Below are 17,067 nucleotides of genomic sequence, written 5' to 3' on the forward strand. Positions count from 1 at the left end.
TAGTACTAATCAAATAAAATCAAATAGTTTTAGTCACATGTTTAGTGTGACTAACACGTGTTTAGCAGATGTTACTGCAGGTGTAGAGACATGCTGGTGTTCCTGCTGGTGTTCCTGCTGGTGTTCCTGCTGGTGTTCCTGCTGGTGTTTCTGCTGGTGTTTCTGCTGGTGTTTCTGCTGGTGTTTCTGCTGGTGTTTCTGCTGGTGTTCCTGCTGGTGTTTCTGCTGGTGTTTCTGCTGGTGTTCCTGCTGGTGTTTCTGCTGGTGTTTCTGCTGGTGTTTCTGCTGGTGTTCCTGCTGGTGTTCCTGCTGGTGTTCATGCTGGTGTTTCTGCTGGTGTTTCTGCTGGTGTTTCTGCTGGTGTTCCTGCTGGTGTTTCTGCTGGTGTTTCTGCTGGTGTTTCTGCTGGTGTTCCTGCTGGTGTTCATGCTGGTGTTTATGCTGGTGTTCCTGCTGGTGTTTCTGCTGGTGTTCCTGCTGGTGTTCCTGCTGGTGTTCCTGCTGGTGTTCATGCTGGTGTTTCTGCTGGTGTTTCTGCTGGTGTTTCTGCTGGTGTTTCTGCTGGTGTTTCTGCTGGTGTTCCTGCTGGTGTTTCTGCTGGTGTTCCTGCTGGTGTTTCTGCTGGTGTTCCTGCTGGTGTTTCGAGCTCCGACAGTAAATACTCCTCCTTTACACGCAGAGAGACAGACACACAGAGAGACAGACACACAGAGAGAAAGACACACAGACACACAGAGAGACAGACACACAGAGAGACAGACACACAGACACACAGAGAGACAGACACACAGAGAGACAGACACACAGACACACAGAGAGACAGACACACAGAGAGACAGACACACAGACACACAGAGAGACAGATACACAGAGAGACAGACACACACACAGACACACACACAGACACACAGAGAGACAGAAACACAGAGAGACAGACACACAGAGAGACAGACGAACACACAGACACACACTCACAGACACACACACAGACACACACAGACACACAGAGAGACAGACACACAGAGAGACAGACACACACACACAGACACACACACAGACACACAGACAAACAGAGAGGCAGACACACAGAGAGACAGACAGAGACACACCGACACACACACACAGACACACACACACACAGACACACACACAGACACACACACAGACACACAAACACGCACTAAGTCCTGAAATTGCATCGCGAGTGAATTGAGGTGAATTGATTAACCCTAGGACTGTTTGCCTGGTTACTCTGACATGTGTATCTACCGGACACCTGTGTCTGACACAGTGACACATTGGCTGGTGTGTTTGTGCGTATTTGTGTGTGTGCGTGGGGGAGGGTATGTGTGATTGTGTGTTTGTGTGTGTTTGTGTGTGTGTGTGACTGTTTGGTTATCTCTGATGGTTGCAGACTCGGGGGGAGCCCAGAATCAACAGGAAGTCATTGATCTCCGGGTGGATGTATGGTGGGGTGGAGTACACGGGGTGATGAAAAGTTCTGATTGGATCGCCCGGCGTGTGTATGTTTGGGTGTGCGTGTGTGTGTGTCTGTGTGCATGAGGTGTGTGTGCGTGTGCGTGTGTGTGAGGTGTGTGTGCGTGCGTGAGGTGTGTGTGTGCGTGCATGTGTGTGTGAGGTGTATGTGTGTGTGTGTGTGTGTGTGTGTGTGTGTGTGTGTGTGTGTGTGTGTGTGTGTGTGTGTGTGTGTGTGTGTGTGTGTGAGTTGTATGTGTGCATGCGTGTGTGTGTGTGTGTGTGTGCATGTGTGTACGTGCGCGTGTGCATGCGTGTGTGGTGCATGTGTGATGGAGACATCATATAGCTCAATCGGAGGTAGTAGTGAATAACAGGTTGATTGGCTCTGGAAGCTCTGGAAGCTCTGGAAGCTCTGGAATCTCTGGAAGCTCTGGAAGCTCTGGAAGCTCTGGAAGCTCTGAAAGCTCTGGAAGCTCTGGAAGCTCTGGAATCTCTGGAAGCTCTGGAAGCTCTGGAAGCTCTGGAAGCTCTGGAAGCTCTGAAAGCTCTGGAAGCAGACCCAGGAGTAACACAGTCTTACATTTCTAAAATCAAATTAAATCAAAGTTTATTGGTCGCATATTTGCAGATGTTATCGCAGATGTAGCAAAATGCTTATGTTTCTAGCTCCAACAATGCAGTAATATCTAGCAATAATAATAACTATGCACACATAAACCCAGATGATCAATGACTAGAATACAGTATAAAGTGGATGAAACAATATAATAATATATAAAATATGTAAACATTATTAAAGTGACCCGTGTTCAACGGCTTTATTAGGGCAGCCGTCTCTAAGGTGCAGGGTTGAGTAACCGGGTGGTAGCCGGCGAGAAACAGTGACCAAGGTTCAGGGCAAGGTAATGGGTGGAGGCCGGCAAGTGATGGCTATTTAACATTCTGATCAGCCTTGGCTATTTCTCTGTCTCTCGGTCCCTGCTTTGATGCCACCTGTACTGACCTCGTCTTCTGGCTGGTAGCGGGGGTGAACAGGCCGTGGCTCAGGTGGCTGAGGTCCTTGATGATCTTCTTGGCTTTCCTGTGTCACCGGGTACTGTAGGGTACAGGAAATGTTTCCCCGGTGATGCGTTGGGCAGCCGCACTACCCTCTGGAGAACCCTGAAGTTACGGGCGGTGCAGTTGCTATACCAGGCGATACAGGTGATACACCCTGTCTAAATCTGTACGACAGGATGCTCTCAATGGTGTATCTCCAGGAGTTCATGAGGGTTTTAGGTGCCAAGCCAAATTTCTTCAGCCTACTGATGTTTGTGTGAATGGACCATTTCAGCTGTTGACCATCTCCACTTTGACCCTGGTCGATGTGGATGGGGGCATTCTCTCTCTGCTGTCTCCTGTAGTCCACGATCTGCTCCTTCATTTTGTTGACGTTGAGGGAGAGGTTATTTTCCTGGCCCCTCTCCACCAGGGATCTCACCTCCTCCCTGCAGGCTGTCTCATCGTTGTTAGTAATCAGGCCTACCTCTATGGGGTCTTCAGCCAACTTGATGGTTGAGTTGGAGACATGTGTGGCTACGCAGTCATGGGTGAACAGGGAATACATAAGAGGACTAAACACGCACGCCCTGAGGGACCTGCTGCCTACCACCACCACATGAGGTCCACAGTGATGAGCTTGGGCACTATGGTGTTGAAGGCTGTGCTGTAGTCAATGAATAGTATTCTTACATAGGTATTTTTTTTCCCCGGGTGGGATAATGCAATTACGTCATCCATGGATCTGTTGGGGCGATTTGCGAATTGGGTCAAGGTAGAGGTTACGTGACCCTTAACCAGCCTCTCAAAGCACTTCATAGTCATTTAGTTTTTTATAACTTGAAATAAAATTTTAAAAAAATGTGTTGTGAAATCAAAATCAAACATTGTATTTGTCGCGCCGAATACAACAGGTATACTGTGAAATGCTGACTTACAAGCCCTTAACCAACAATGCAGTTTTAAGAAAAATAAGAGTTCAGAAAATATTTATGAAGCTCACTGCTGGGCTTCCCTTTGTAATCTGTAATAGTTTGCAAGCCCTGCCACATCTGACGAGCGTCAGAGCCGGTGTAGTACGATTCGATCTTAGTCCTGTATTGATGGTTCGTCGGAGGGCATAGCAGTATTTCTTATAAGCGTCCGGGTTAGATTCCTGCACCTTGAAACCGGCAGCTCTACCTATTAGCTCAGTGAGAATGTTGCCTGTAATCTATGGCTTCTGGTTGGGGTATGTACGTACGGTCACTGTGGGAACAACATCATAGATGCACTTATTGAGGAAGCCGGTGACTGATGTGGTAAACTCCTCAATGCCATCGGATGAATCCCGGAACATATTTCAGTCTGTGCTAGCAAAACAGTTCTGTAGCTTAGCATCTGCTTCATCTGACCACTTCCGTATTGAGCGTGTCATCGGTACTTCCTGCTTTAGTTTTTTCTTGTAAGCAAGAATCAGGAGGATATAATTATGGTCAGATTTGCCAAATGGGGGGTGAGGGAGAGCTTTGTATGCATCTCTGTGTGTGGAGTAAAGATGGTCTAGAGTTTTTTTTCCCTCTGGTTGCACATGTGACATGCCGGTAGAAATGAGGTAAAACGGATTCAAGTTTTCCTGCATTAAAGTCCCCGGCCACTAGGAGACACCACCCCTGGATGAGCATGTTCCTGTTTGCCTATGGCGTTATACAGTTCGTTGAGTGTGGTCTTAGCATTGGTTTGTGGTGGTAAATAGCTGCGTAAAATAGAGATAAAAAGTAGTATGGTCTACAGTTATCGTGAGATACTCTACCTCAGACGAGCAAAACCTTGAGACTTCTTTAATATTAGATTTCACGCACCAGCCATTATTGACAAATAGACACAAACCACCACCCATTGTCTTACCGAACAGAAGCTGTTCTGTCCTACCGATGCACGGAAAACCCAGTCAACTGTATATTATCCATCTCGTCGTTCAGCCACGACCTTGAAACATTAGATATTACCGGTTTTTATGTTACGTTGGTAGGATCGTCTCAAACGGAGCTTATCCAGTTTATTATCCAATGATTTCACGTTCACTGACAAATAGGACAGATGGTAGAGGGGGGGTCACCAAAATAATTCTCACATGGCAGCCGGATGTGCGTTCGCTGTATCGCCGTCTCTTCTTAATGCTAATGACGGTGATTTGGGCCTGGTCCGGTATCAGCAGTAAATACTTTGTGTCCGACTCGTTAAAGAAAAAATCTCGGTCCAGTTCGAGGTGAGTAATCGTTGTTCTGATATCAAGAAGCTCTTTTCGGTCAACAGAGACAGTGACAGAAACATTATGTACAAAATAAGTTACAAATAATAAACCCTGAAAATAGCACAATTGGTTAGAAGCCCGTAAAACATCAGGCATCCCCTACGATTTGTGTGTGTGTGTGTGTGTGTGTGTGTGTGTGTGTGTGTGTGTGTGTGTGTGTGTGTGTGTGTGTGTGTGTGTGTGTGTGTGTGTGTGTGTGTGCGTCAGTGTCAGTGTCAGTGCATGTGTGTGCATGGCTGTGTCTGAATTCAGTCAGAAATTAAAAATAAATATCTATTTTCCCATGCCATTCCATAGAACTTAAAATTAGTTTCGGTCAGATAAATTGCAACATATGTTATCCCAACATGTTCCAATCCTTTCAAACAACACATAATAGGTTATCTACAGCCTACAAGACAGGACGTTGAAATAAGCATCATGGAATGAGGTTGTCACTTTGCGTTCTTTATGGATTCATCAAAGGATGCCCATGTAGGGAGTGGGGCGGCAGGGTAGCCTAGTGGTTAGAGCGTTGGACTAGTAACCGGAAGGTTGCGAGTTCAAACCCCCGAGCTGACAAGGTACAAATCTGTCGTTCTGCCCCTGAACAGGCAGTTAACCCACTGTTCCCAGGCCGTCATTGAAAATAAGAATTTGTTCTTAACTGACTTGCCTGGTTAAATAAAGGTAAAATAAAAAAAAATAAAAATTTGGTTGCAGCATGAATGAGCAGACAATGGTTAGGTGACACTTCCCATCTCAGAGAGCTTTACTGACACCATGTGGACAAACAGCAGATCTCATGATATAAAAACGTGACTGATTTAAAAAAAAAAAGAGGAAACGTTCGTTTTGAATATGATAGAACTACTATTCGAATCCCAGCAACTATTTAGCGTCATTCAGTGCGCCAAATCCTTATCAATAATTTAATGAATCTATTTTCTAATTCCACATGCCCACAGGCCTAGTGTTTGGGCCACCTAGTCTGAAAATGATCAAGATATTCTTTCAAGATAATTTTTGGTAGTTTATTTACATTTTATTGGTATGCAAATGTTCTCCGACAAACCAGACCAAATATAATGGGCATAGAGATATTTTGACTCGCCAGCGGTCGTAACCATATCTTCATTCGGCTATTGTTGGTGTCTGGCGCCGCTCGCTGGACAGAACCACGACAGTAACACAGGCAGAGCATGGTATGTTCCTTACGTAATTTAACGTTTATCAGCAGTGGCCCGGTGGAAGGAGCCTACCACGACTGGAAGTATGGAACAGGAAGTGACTTATGTGAATTGTGTTGTGGTGGAAGTAACCTACCACGATTTGAAGTATTGTACAGGAAGTGACTTATATGAATTGTATTGTGTGAAGAGAGATAACTTGTTGTTAAAGTTGTGTGAGTGTGAAACAACAGTTTCTTTGAATTAAGTAGTTTTAAAAAAAATAATCAATGAGGTTAAGTGAGGAATAAATAATCAAATCATAGCAGGTCATTTAAAAACTAAAAAGGCAAAGTTACCGTCACTGTTATAGTCTCTAGGTTATAAGAGCTACTCCTGGGGCTACCTTATGTAAACAAACAATATCATGATGATAATGAGTATTATTATTAGTAGTAGTAGTATGTCATTACAATGTTATTTTTGTTGCAATTTTAGTTTACCTGTTGATGAAGATGAGGAGGGAAAAAAGAGGATGCTAATGGGGACGTTGACGAAGATGATTATGTACTCAATCAATCGCTACAATATGTTAGTTGACCTCAGTCAATTATCTTCCTGTATGCTTTAATTGTTATGACTTAACTTCTTTATGTGCCACTGTTAAGGTTTATAACAAATGCCAGCTATACTTGAGGAAGATCCGTTCCTTGGTGAACATCTCTGTCTGTCTGTGTAAGGAGCGCCGTACGGCTCCACGCATGCGCCGTGCAGCCTCCGTTCGGGTCGGTAAGGGTGTCGAGCCCAGCTCGCGCTGGAATACGGCAACAGCGAATATATACAGTATTTTTTTTTACACATATACATATATATATCTATCTATATATATATATATGCTTTAATATATATATATATAAAACACATTAAAAGAAACGGATGTGCCTCCGAAAACGAAACGGATACCGTCCACCTGATCATTTTAATGCAAAAAATTGTAAGTATTATTAAATAATAGCCATGTCAAGTAAATTGTTTTTGAGTTTGCCAGTCAATGGTGGGTTTTTCCCATTTTGAAAAAAAAGGTCCGTGATTCCTAGGCTACTGCTGAAGAGAAAAGGGATGTCTTGAAGAAACTGTAACGGTACCCCCCCCGTTTCCCCCCCACCCCCCAAAAAACCTGTAAAACAACATTTAGTATTTGGATCATGTTTTCGACAACACGGAATACTTCTGTCCTGGAAATAGAGTAACGATATGTCTTTCGATACAATAGCCACTGTGCTTCTCATTCGAAACTGACTGAGGAAGAGAGGTTAGGTAGGGAAATACTGCTACTGACGCTTATTTTTTCTGTCGCTTGTTTCACTGCTTCATTTCTGTTAGTAGAACGGTCTGCTCTGCTCTGGATCCATATTAGTACAATATACAATATGGAGATGTCAGTCTGTTCAATTTTGCTCGGCTATGATTTCTCTCTCTCGGTACCACTGATATGATGTATGTGTCTTCTTTATGTCGAGCGTAAACATGTGCACAGCCTGCTAACAGTAATATTGAAAAGCAGATCATTTGAGCAGCCAAGTTGGATGTTTCCTTGGTTGCTGGTTTACTATATATGTAAACCCCACAGGAGCGGAAGAAGGAATCCCACGGGGGTATAGTGCAAACGGGTTTTTGTATTTGTCACGTTTGTCCAATTTCGTACATTTTGTTGCGTGACATCTGTCAGTTCTCCTCACGCAATGTAATAGGCTACGAGAGAGTGAGGTTTTGTGATTTTGTTCTACGCTAAAATCGTGATGCTCTTCTCAACCTAGCCAAACTTGTAGGCTACATATCGGTAGTTATTCTTATGGGTTAGTGTCCTTTAGTGTTTGATATGTAGCCTACCGGTAGTGTGTGTGTGTGTGTGTGTGGGGGGGGGGGGGGGGGGGGGGGGGGGCAATACATGTATTATTCTCAAGTCGGTCATCTCGGTCTAGGAAGTGCAAATTGAAAAGATCATCATTGTCCGTTAGGAAGTTTGTTTTGTCAGATATCCTATTGATGGGCCTAGATAACATCTGTGCTGCAGGTAACAGAAATAATAGTATTTTAACCGGTAACAGAAATAATAGTATTTTAACCGGTAACAGAAATAATCGTCTTTTAACCCTCATATTGTTCGTTTAGCCGCGTGTGAATCATTTATGAGGAGGATATGTGACTGTCTGCCTACACCTTTCCTCCCAAACTCGTCGTGTAGTAAAGCGCGTTCGTGACTCATGCACGAGACGTACGACTGAATGAATTTGTTGTGAGCGGCGCCAGTAAGCGCGTCCCCGTGGAGCGGAGGAAGGTGAGGGATGCGGGGCACCGGTGTCGCGTGGCGGCGAAGCGCTTTGAAACATGTTCGTGCGTACCAATCTCCCGAGGACGCGCTTCTGAATATGAGGGGGGGGGGGGGGGGGGGGGGGCGAACTGCATTTTGTGCACACAGATCAGACCAAACCCAAGGATTGCAATGAAAACATCTTTAATAAGTCAGTCAAAGTCCATCTACATGTTCTATTTTTTTTTTTTTTATGACTGAAATGTCTGACAGGAGTTTGCTACACATGATTAATAACAGAAGTCAAGAGTTACCTAAAGCCTTTTCTGTTATTTTTGACAGATTTCTCTCTCACCGAGGATTCTATTGTAGGTTCTATTGTAGGTTGGTGAGAAAAGAGCAACAGAGAGAGAGAGAGAGAGAGAGAGAGAGAGAGAGAGAGAGAGAGACAGAGAGAGAGAGAGAGAGAGAGAGAGAGAGAGAGACAGAGAGAGAGAGAGAGAGAGAGAGAGAGAGAGAGAGAGACAGAGAGAGAGAGAGAGAGAGAGAGAGAGAGAGAGAGAGAGACAGAGAGAGAGAGAGAGAGAGAGAGAGACAGAGAGAGAGAGAGAGAGAGAGAGAGAGAGAGGAGCAGAAACATCTGGCATGAGAGGATATGCTAACATTTAACATATGACATGAACATGGAGGTTATTTTAGGGAAATTGATAGACTCAGATGAGCACAAAAAGCTTATTTCTCTAAAATTGTATGAACGCATTTAATTACATCCCTGTTAGTGAGCATTTCTCCTTTGCCAAGATAATCCATCCAATTGCCAGGTGGGGCATAACAAGAAGCTGATTAAACAGCATGGACGTTACACAGGTGCACCTTGTGCTGGGGACAATAAGTGTGCAGTTTTATCACGCAACACAATGCCACAGATGTCTCAAGTTTTGAGGGAGCGTGCAATTGTCTTGCTGAATTCAGGAATGTCCACCAGAGCTGTTGCCAGAGAATTTAATGTTAATTTCTCTACCATCAGACGTCATTTTACAGAATTTGGCAGTACGTCCAACCGGCCTCACACCTGTAGACCACGTGTAACCACACCATCCCAGGTACTCCAGGCTTCTTCACCTGCAGGATCGTCTGAGACCAGCCACCCGGACAGCTGATGAAACTGTCAGAAACTGCAGTTCGGCGTCGTAAACCGACTTCAGTGAGCAACATGCTCACCTTCGATGCTATTCGCGGATGAATCCTGGTTTCAGCTGTACCGAGCAGATGGCAGACAGGGTGTATAGCGTGGTGTGGGTGAACGGTTTGCTGATGTCACCGTTGTGAACAGAGTGCCAAGTGGCAGTGGGGTTATGGGTATAAGCTACGGACAACGAACACAATTGCATTTTATCGATGGCAATTTGAATGCACAGAGATACCGTGACAAGATCCTGAGGCCCATCGTTGTGCCATTCATCCACCGCCATCGCCTCATGTCTCAGCATGGTAATGCCCCATGTCGCAATCTGTGCACAATTGCTGGATGCTGAAAATGTCCCAGTTCTTCCATGGCCTGCATACTCACCAGATATGTCTCCCATTGAGCATGTTTGGGATGCTCTGGATCAACGTGTACGACAGCGTGTTCCAGTTCCTGACAATATCCAGCAACTTCGCACAGCCATTGAAGAGGAGTGGGACAACATTCCAACAGGCCACCAATCAACAGCCTGATCAACTCTATGTGAAAGAGATGTGTCACGCTGCATGAGGCGAATGGTGGTCATAGGAGATACTGACTGGTTTTCTAATCCAAGTCCCAACCTTTTTAAAGGTATCAGTGACCAACAGATGCATATCTGTATTCCCAGTCATGTGAAATCCATAGATTAGGGCCTAATGAATGTATTTCAATTGACTGATTTCCTCGTATGGACAGCAACATGTTGCAGTTGCATGTTCCGTTTCTATTGTAGATAAAGGCCCAAATGGAACACTATTTCCTATACAGTGCACTACTACCCATAGGGCTCTGGTTAATGGTAGTGCACTATGTAGGGAATACGGTGCTATTTGGGATGCGGTAAAAAAGTATTTATCTGATACTAAGTGGTGTCGAAAGTATCTTCCACTTACAAAAGGGGACCCCTGGGCAGTGAGGGAAGTGAAAGGCTTAACTATAGACTACTATTACTGCAACAAGATACATCTGGTGTTTAGTTTCCTCAGTCCAGTGGCTAGATCCACTAGAGAATAGAAGGAGGAAGGAAGGCTAGATCCACTAGAGAATAGAAGGAGGAAGGAAGCCTAGATCCACTAGAGAATAGAAGGAGGAAGGAAGCCTAGATCCACTAGAGAATAGAAGGAGGAAGGAAGGCTAGATCCATTAGAGAATAGAAGGAGGAAGGAAGGCTAGATCCATTAGAGAATAGAAGGAGGAAGGAAGGCTAGATCCACTAGAGAATAGAAGGAGGAAGGAAGCCTAGATCCACTAGAGAATAGAAGTTGGAAGGAAGGCTAGATCCACTAGAGAATAGAAGGAGGAAGGAAGCCTAGATCCACTAGAGAATAGAAGGAGGAAGGAAGGCTAGATCCACTAGAGAATAGGAGAAAGGAAGGCTTGATCCACTAGAGAATAGAAGGAGGAAGGAAGGCTAGATCCACTAGAGAATAGGAGAAAGGAAGGCTTGATCCACTAGAGAATAGAAGGAGGAAAGAAGGCTTGATCCACTAGAGAATATAAGGAGGAAGGAAGGCTAGATCCACTAGAGAATAGAAGGAGGAAGGAAGGCTAGATCCACTAGAGAATAGAAGGAGGAAGGAAGGCTAGATCCACTAGAGAATAGAAGGATGAAGGAAGGATAGATCCATTAGAGAATAGAAGTTGGAAGGAAGGCTAGATCCACTAGAGAATAGAAGGAGGAAGGAAGGCTAGATCCACTAGAGAATAGAAGGAGGAAGGAAGGCTTGATCCACTAGAGAATAACCCATTTCTCTGTTCTGACCTTGTCAGTCAGCCTCAGGGCAGGTCAAGTCAGTTTAGATAAAGGGCTTGGGGCAGAGCGGAGTTCACCAAAAAAAATAAGATTCCTATTTTTTCCGCCTCGGCTGAGTGTCTTTCGAGTGCACGAGCATTGCCGATCACTACGCCTGGATACAATTACGCCCCCCATTGAAAATGAATGGGCAACTCTGCCCCCCATTGAAAATTATTGGGCAACTCTGCCCCCCATTGAAAATTAATGGGCAACTCTGCCCCCCATTGAAAATTATTGGGCAACTCTGCCCCCCATTCAAAATTAATGGGCAACTCTGCCCCCCTTTCAAAATTAATGGGCAACTCTGCCCCCCATTGAAAATTATTGGGCAACTCTGCCCCCCCTTGAAAATTAATGGGCAACTCTGCCCTCCATTTAAAATTATTGGGCAACTCTGCCTAATACTTATTGCCGGGAAAGCCCTTAAGTCCACTGGAGGAGGAGTGTCCTGGAATCCACACTGAATATGAATCCAATTTCACTAATGACTCACTTCAGTTAGACTGAGACAGACAGGCACCATCTCTACCCTACAGTCTGACTGAGACAGACAGGCACCATCTCTACCCTACAGTCAGACTGAGACAGACAGGCACCATCTCTACCCTACAGTCTGACTGAGACAGACAGGCACCATCTCTACCCTATAGTCTGACTGAGACAGACAGGCACCATCTCTACCTTACAGTCAGACTGAGACAGACAGGCACCATCTCTACCCTACAGTCTGACTGAGACAGACAGGCACCATCTCTACACAACAGTCTGACTGAGACAGACAGGCACCTACATATATACCCTACAGTCTGACTGAGACAGACAGGCACCATCTCTACCCTACAGTCTGACTGAGACAGACAGGCACCATCTCTACCCTACAGTCTGACTGAGACAGACAGGCACCTACATATCTACCCTACAGTCAGACTGAGACAGACAGGCACCATCTCTACCCTACAGTCAGACTGAGACAGGCAGGCACCATGTCTACCCTACAGTCTGACTGAGACAGACAGGCACAATCTCTACCCTACAGTCTGACTGAGACAGACAGGCACCATATCTACCCTACAGTCTGACTGAGACAGACAGGCACCATCTCTACCCTACAGTCTGACTGAGACAGACAGGCACCTACATATCTACCCTACAGTCAGACTGAGACAGACAGGCACCATCTCTACCCTACAGTCAGACTGAGACAGGCAGGCACCATCTCTACCCTACAGTCTGTCTGAGACAGACAGGCACCATCTCTACCCTACAGTCTGACTGAGACAGAGAGGCACCTACATATCTACCCTACAGTCTGACTGAGACAGAGAGGTACCATCTCTTACCCTACAGTCTGACTGAGACAGAGAGAGGCACCAAATCTAGACAATAGTAAGGTTTAGATAGAGGCTGAGGATGTGGCCTGATGATAAGAGAACAGAGCAAGATATCTTTCTGCAGAGTGACATGAATGAGTCACATACTTCCTCTGGAGGAGGGCGCCCTGTCTCAACATATCCTGTTTCTCTCTGATGTACACTGTACTGACATGGGTATAGTGTACATCAGAGGTATAGGGTACTGACAGAGGTATAGTGTAGATCAGAGGTATAGGGTACTGACAGAGGTTTAGGGTACTGACAGAGGTATAGTGTACTGACAGAGGTTTAGGGTACTGACAGAGGTTTAGGGTACTGACAGAGGTTTAGGGTACTGACAGAGGTATAGTGTACTGACAGAGGTATAGTGTACTGACAGAGGTATAGTGTACTGACAGAGGTTTAGGGTACTGACAGAGGTATAGAGGTTTAGGGTACTGACAGAGGTATAGGGTACTGACAGAGGTTTAGGGTACTGACAGAGGTATAGGGTACTGACAGAGGTTTAGTGTACTGACAGAGGTATAGTGTACTGACAGAGATATAGTGTGCTGACAGAGATATAGTGTACTGACAGAGGTTTAGGGTACTGACAGAGGTTTAGGGTACTGACAGAGGTATAGGGTACTGACAGAGGTATAGGGTACTGACAGAGGTTTAGGGAACTGACAGAGGTATAGGGTACTGACAGAGGTATAGTGTACTGACAGAGGTATAGGGTACTGACAGAGGTATAGTGTACTGACAGAGGTATAGGGTACTGACAGAGGTATAGAGGTATAGTGTACTGACAGAGTTATAGGGTACTGACAGAGGTTTAGGGTACTGACAGAGGTATAGTGTACTGACAGAGGTATAGGGTACTGACAGAGGTATAGGGTACTGACAGAGGTATAGAGGTATAGTGTACTGACAGAGGTATAGGGTACTGACAGAGGTATAGTGTACTGACAGAGGTTTAGGGTACTGACAGAGGTATAGTGTACTGACAGAGGTTTAGGGTACTGACAGATGTATAGTGAACTGACAGAGGTTTAGGGTACTGACAGAGGTTTAGGGTACTGACAGAGGTATAGTGTACTGACAGAGGTTTAGGGTACTATCAGAGGTTTAGGGTACTGACAGAGGTATAGTTTACTGACAGAGGTTTAGGGTACTGACAGAGGTTTAGGGTACTGACAGAGGTATAGGGTACTGACAGAGGTATAGGGTACTGACAGAGGTTTAGGGTACTGACAGAGGTTTAGGGTACTGACGGAGATATAGTGTACAGACAGAGGTTTAGGGTACTGACAGAGGGTTAGGGTACTGACAGGGTTCCCCCTTTGCTGCTACAACAGCCTCCACTCTACTGGGAAGGCTTTCCACTAGATGTTGGAACATTTCTGCTATAACAGCCTCCACTCTTCTGGGAAGGCTTTCCACTAGATGTTGGAACATTGCTGCTATAACAGCCTCCACTCTTCTGGGAAGGCTTTCCACTAGATGTTGGAACATTGCTGCTATAACAGCCTCCACTCTTCTGGGAAGGCTTTCCACTAGATGTTGGAACATTTCTGCTATAACAGCCTCCACTCTTCTGGGAAGGCTTTCCACTAGATGTTGGAACATTGCTGCTATAACAGCCTCCCCTCTTCTGGGAAGGCTTTCCACTAGATGTTGGAACATTGCTGCGGGGACTTGCTTCCATTCACCCAGACAAGAGCATTAGTGAGGTTGGGTACTGATGTTGGGGGCGATTAGTCCTGGCTAGCAGTCGGCGAACCAATTCATCCCAAAGGTGTTCGATGGGCCAGTCAAGTTCTTCCACAACTATCACGACAAAACCAATTCTGTATGGACCTCGCTTTGTGCACAGGGGCATTGTCATTTTGAAACAGGAAAAGGCCTTCCCCAGATTGTTGTCACAAAGTTGGAAGCACAGAATCGTCTAGAATGTCATTGTATGCTGTAGCTTTAAGATTTCCCTTCACTGGAACTAAGGGGCCAGAACCATGAAAAACAGCCCCAGACAATTTTTCCTCCTCCACCAAACTTTACAGTCGGCACTACAAATTTGGGCAGGTAGCGTTCTCCTGGCATCCGCCAAACCCAGATTCGTCCATCGGACTGCCAGATGGTGAAGCGTGATTCATCACTCCAGAAACCCATTTCATGAAGCTCCCGACGATCAGTTCTTGTGCTGACGTCGCTTCCAGAGGCAGATGGGAACTTTGTAGTGAATGTTGCATCTGGGGACAGACCATTTTAACGTGCTTCAGCACTTGGCAGTCCTATTCTGTGAGCTTGTTTGGCCTACCACTTCGCTGCTGAGCCGTTGTTTCTCCTAGACGTTTTAATCTCACAATAACAACACTTACAGTTGACCGGGGTAGCTCTAGCAGGGCAAAATATGACACACTGACTTTTTGGAAAGGTGGCATCCTATGTCGGTGCCACGTTGAAAGTCAATGAGCTCTTCAGTACAGACCATTCTACTGCCAATGTTTGTCTGTGGAGATTGCATGGCTGTGTGCTTTATTTTATACACCTGTCAGCGAATCATTTGAAGGGGTGTCCACTTTACGTGAGGCTTCTCTTCGGTCGTTACATCATCCATCGTTTAGAACAATCAATAAAACCTTGATCACCAAAATGATGTCATCAAACGATAGAACGATCAATGAATCACCATCGCATATTTGATTTGTTTGAATATGAAATCAAAGGTCAGCTTTTATGACGCAAAAGAAACGTTTAGGCGGTAGGTCACGATAGGTTTCCTAACACACATCAAATCAAATCATTCTATCAAGATTCTATCAAGATGCTGAATTAAATAAATCATATTTCTCCAATCCTGTTCCAGAGACATCATTATAACATTGTGGTGTATAATTTTACTGCGAGGAGTTACTATTACTGTAGGCTAGGTGTGAGGCCTTACTACAATCCGTGTCCCAGACTTCAGCGACAAATCCAACTATTAAACTACTCCACTCTGAAATAATTCCAACATCCAAGAGACGTCACTTACAAAACACCCCGGAAGTGTTCAGAATGATTGTGATGTGTCGTTCATTAGGCCTTACACAAGTCTTGTAAACCTGAATTGATGCTGTCCGTACGCGTCTCTGCCTTGGCAGAGTTATCGTTGAACCATACCTTTTGTCCAGCCGCTCATGGTTTTAATGCGACATACATTCGGTAATGATAGATAGTGTAATAGCCTACAGTTTTCTTGTAATCTATGTTTTAGTTATTGTGATAGGCTTTCACTATTTATTTTGCGGGGAAGCCGTACTGGACTGTTCCCAGCTAACTTTCACCCCTCCTTTAAATACTAAGTACTCAGTACTAACATACAAAAATACTAAGTACTAAATACCAAGTATTTAAGTAAATAAGTAAATACACCTTCACTGAAGTGAAACATTGAAGTGACTGTAGGGTAGATATGGTGCCTGTCTGTCTCAGTCAGACTGTAGGGTAGAGATGGTGCCTGTCTGTCTCAGTCAGACTGTAGGGTGGATATGATGCCTGTCTGTCTCAGTCAGACTGTAGGGTAGAGATGGTGCCTGTCTGTCTCAGTCAGACTGTAGGGTGGATATGATGCCTGTCTGTCTCAGTCAGACTGTAGGGTAGAGATGGTGCCTGTCTGTCTCAGTCTGACTGTAGGGTAGAGATGGTGCCTGTCTGTCTCAGTCTGACTGTAGGGTAGAGATGGTGCCTGTCTGTCTCAGTCTGACTGTAGGGTAGAGATGGTGCCTGTCTGTCTCAGTCTGACTGTAGGGTAGAGATGGTGCCTGTCTGTCTCAGTCTGACTGTAGGGTAGAGATGGTGCCTGTCTGTCTCAGTCAGTCTGACTGTCGGGTAGAGATGGTGCCTGTCTGTCTCAGTCAGTCTGACTGTAGGGTAGAGATGGTGCCTGTCTGTCTCAGTCAGACTGTAGGGTAGAGATGGGGCCTGTCTGTCTCAGTCAGACTGTAGGGTAGAGATGGTGCCTGTCTGTCTCAGTCAGTCTGACTGTCGGGTAGAGATGGTGCCTGTCTGTCTCAGTCAGTCTGACTGTAGGGTAGAGATGGTGCCTGTCTGTCTCAGTCAGTCTGACTGACTCTCTTCCTCCACTCTATTCCTCTGTTCTCACTTCCTCCATCTGTCTGCCACTATTCCTCTTTTTTGGGGGGTTCCCCTTTCCCTCTCTCCCTCTCCTGTTCTTCGGTTTCTTAAAGGGGAAGAAGGGACATAGAGCAGAGTCCTTCACGGGTCCTTTTGATCTATAGCCGCACACGCCACATCAGGTCTGAGCCCTACCCGATATCCGACATCAGGACAGATGGACGGTTGGGTTGTTGGTATTACCCAAACATGGGTTAATTTCAACCATCAGTTTGGTATTTTGTTACTCTCATGCTGGGTTGAC

The 17,067-nt window shown here is 45.3% G+C and overlaps 1 protein-coding gene across 3 annotated transcripts in view; it reads left to right on the forward strand.

Moving 5' to 3' along the window:
* Window positions 1–6,738: 6,738 nt before the first annotated feature.
* Window positions 6,739–17,067, forward strand: part of LOC118939596 (regulator of G-protein signaling 20-like) — a 96,999-nt gene continuing 86,670 nt past the window's right edge. For 2 of the 3 annotated variants that reach the window (XM_036947817.1, XM_036947819.1), the window contains exon 1: window positions 6,739–6,952. The gene's annotated coding sequence lies outside the window, so the exon portion shown is untranslated. Of the gene's footprint in view, window positions 6,953–7,144; window positions 7,276–17,067 lie in introns of those variants that run through there. The other variant, XM_036947818.1, reaches the window with a different exon arrangement.

The sequence above is a fragment of the Oncorhynchus mykiss genome, chromosome 16 (genome assembly GCF_013265735.2).
Source record: "Oncorhynchus mykiss isolate Arlee chromosome 16, USDA_OmykA_1.1, whole genome shotgun sequence".
Taxonomy (NCBI): Eukaryota; Metazoa; Chordata; class Actinopteri; order Salmoniformes; family Salmonidae; genus Oncorhynchus; species Oncorhynchus mykiss.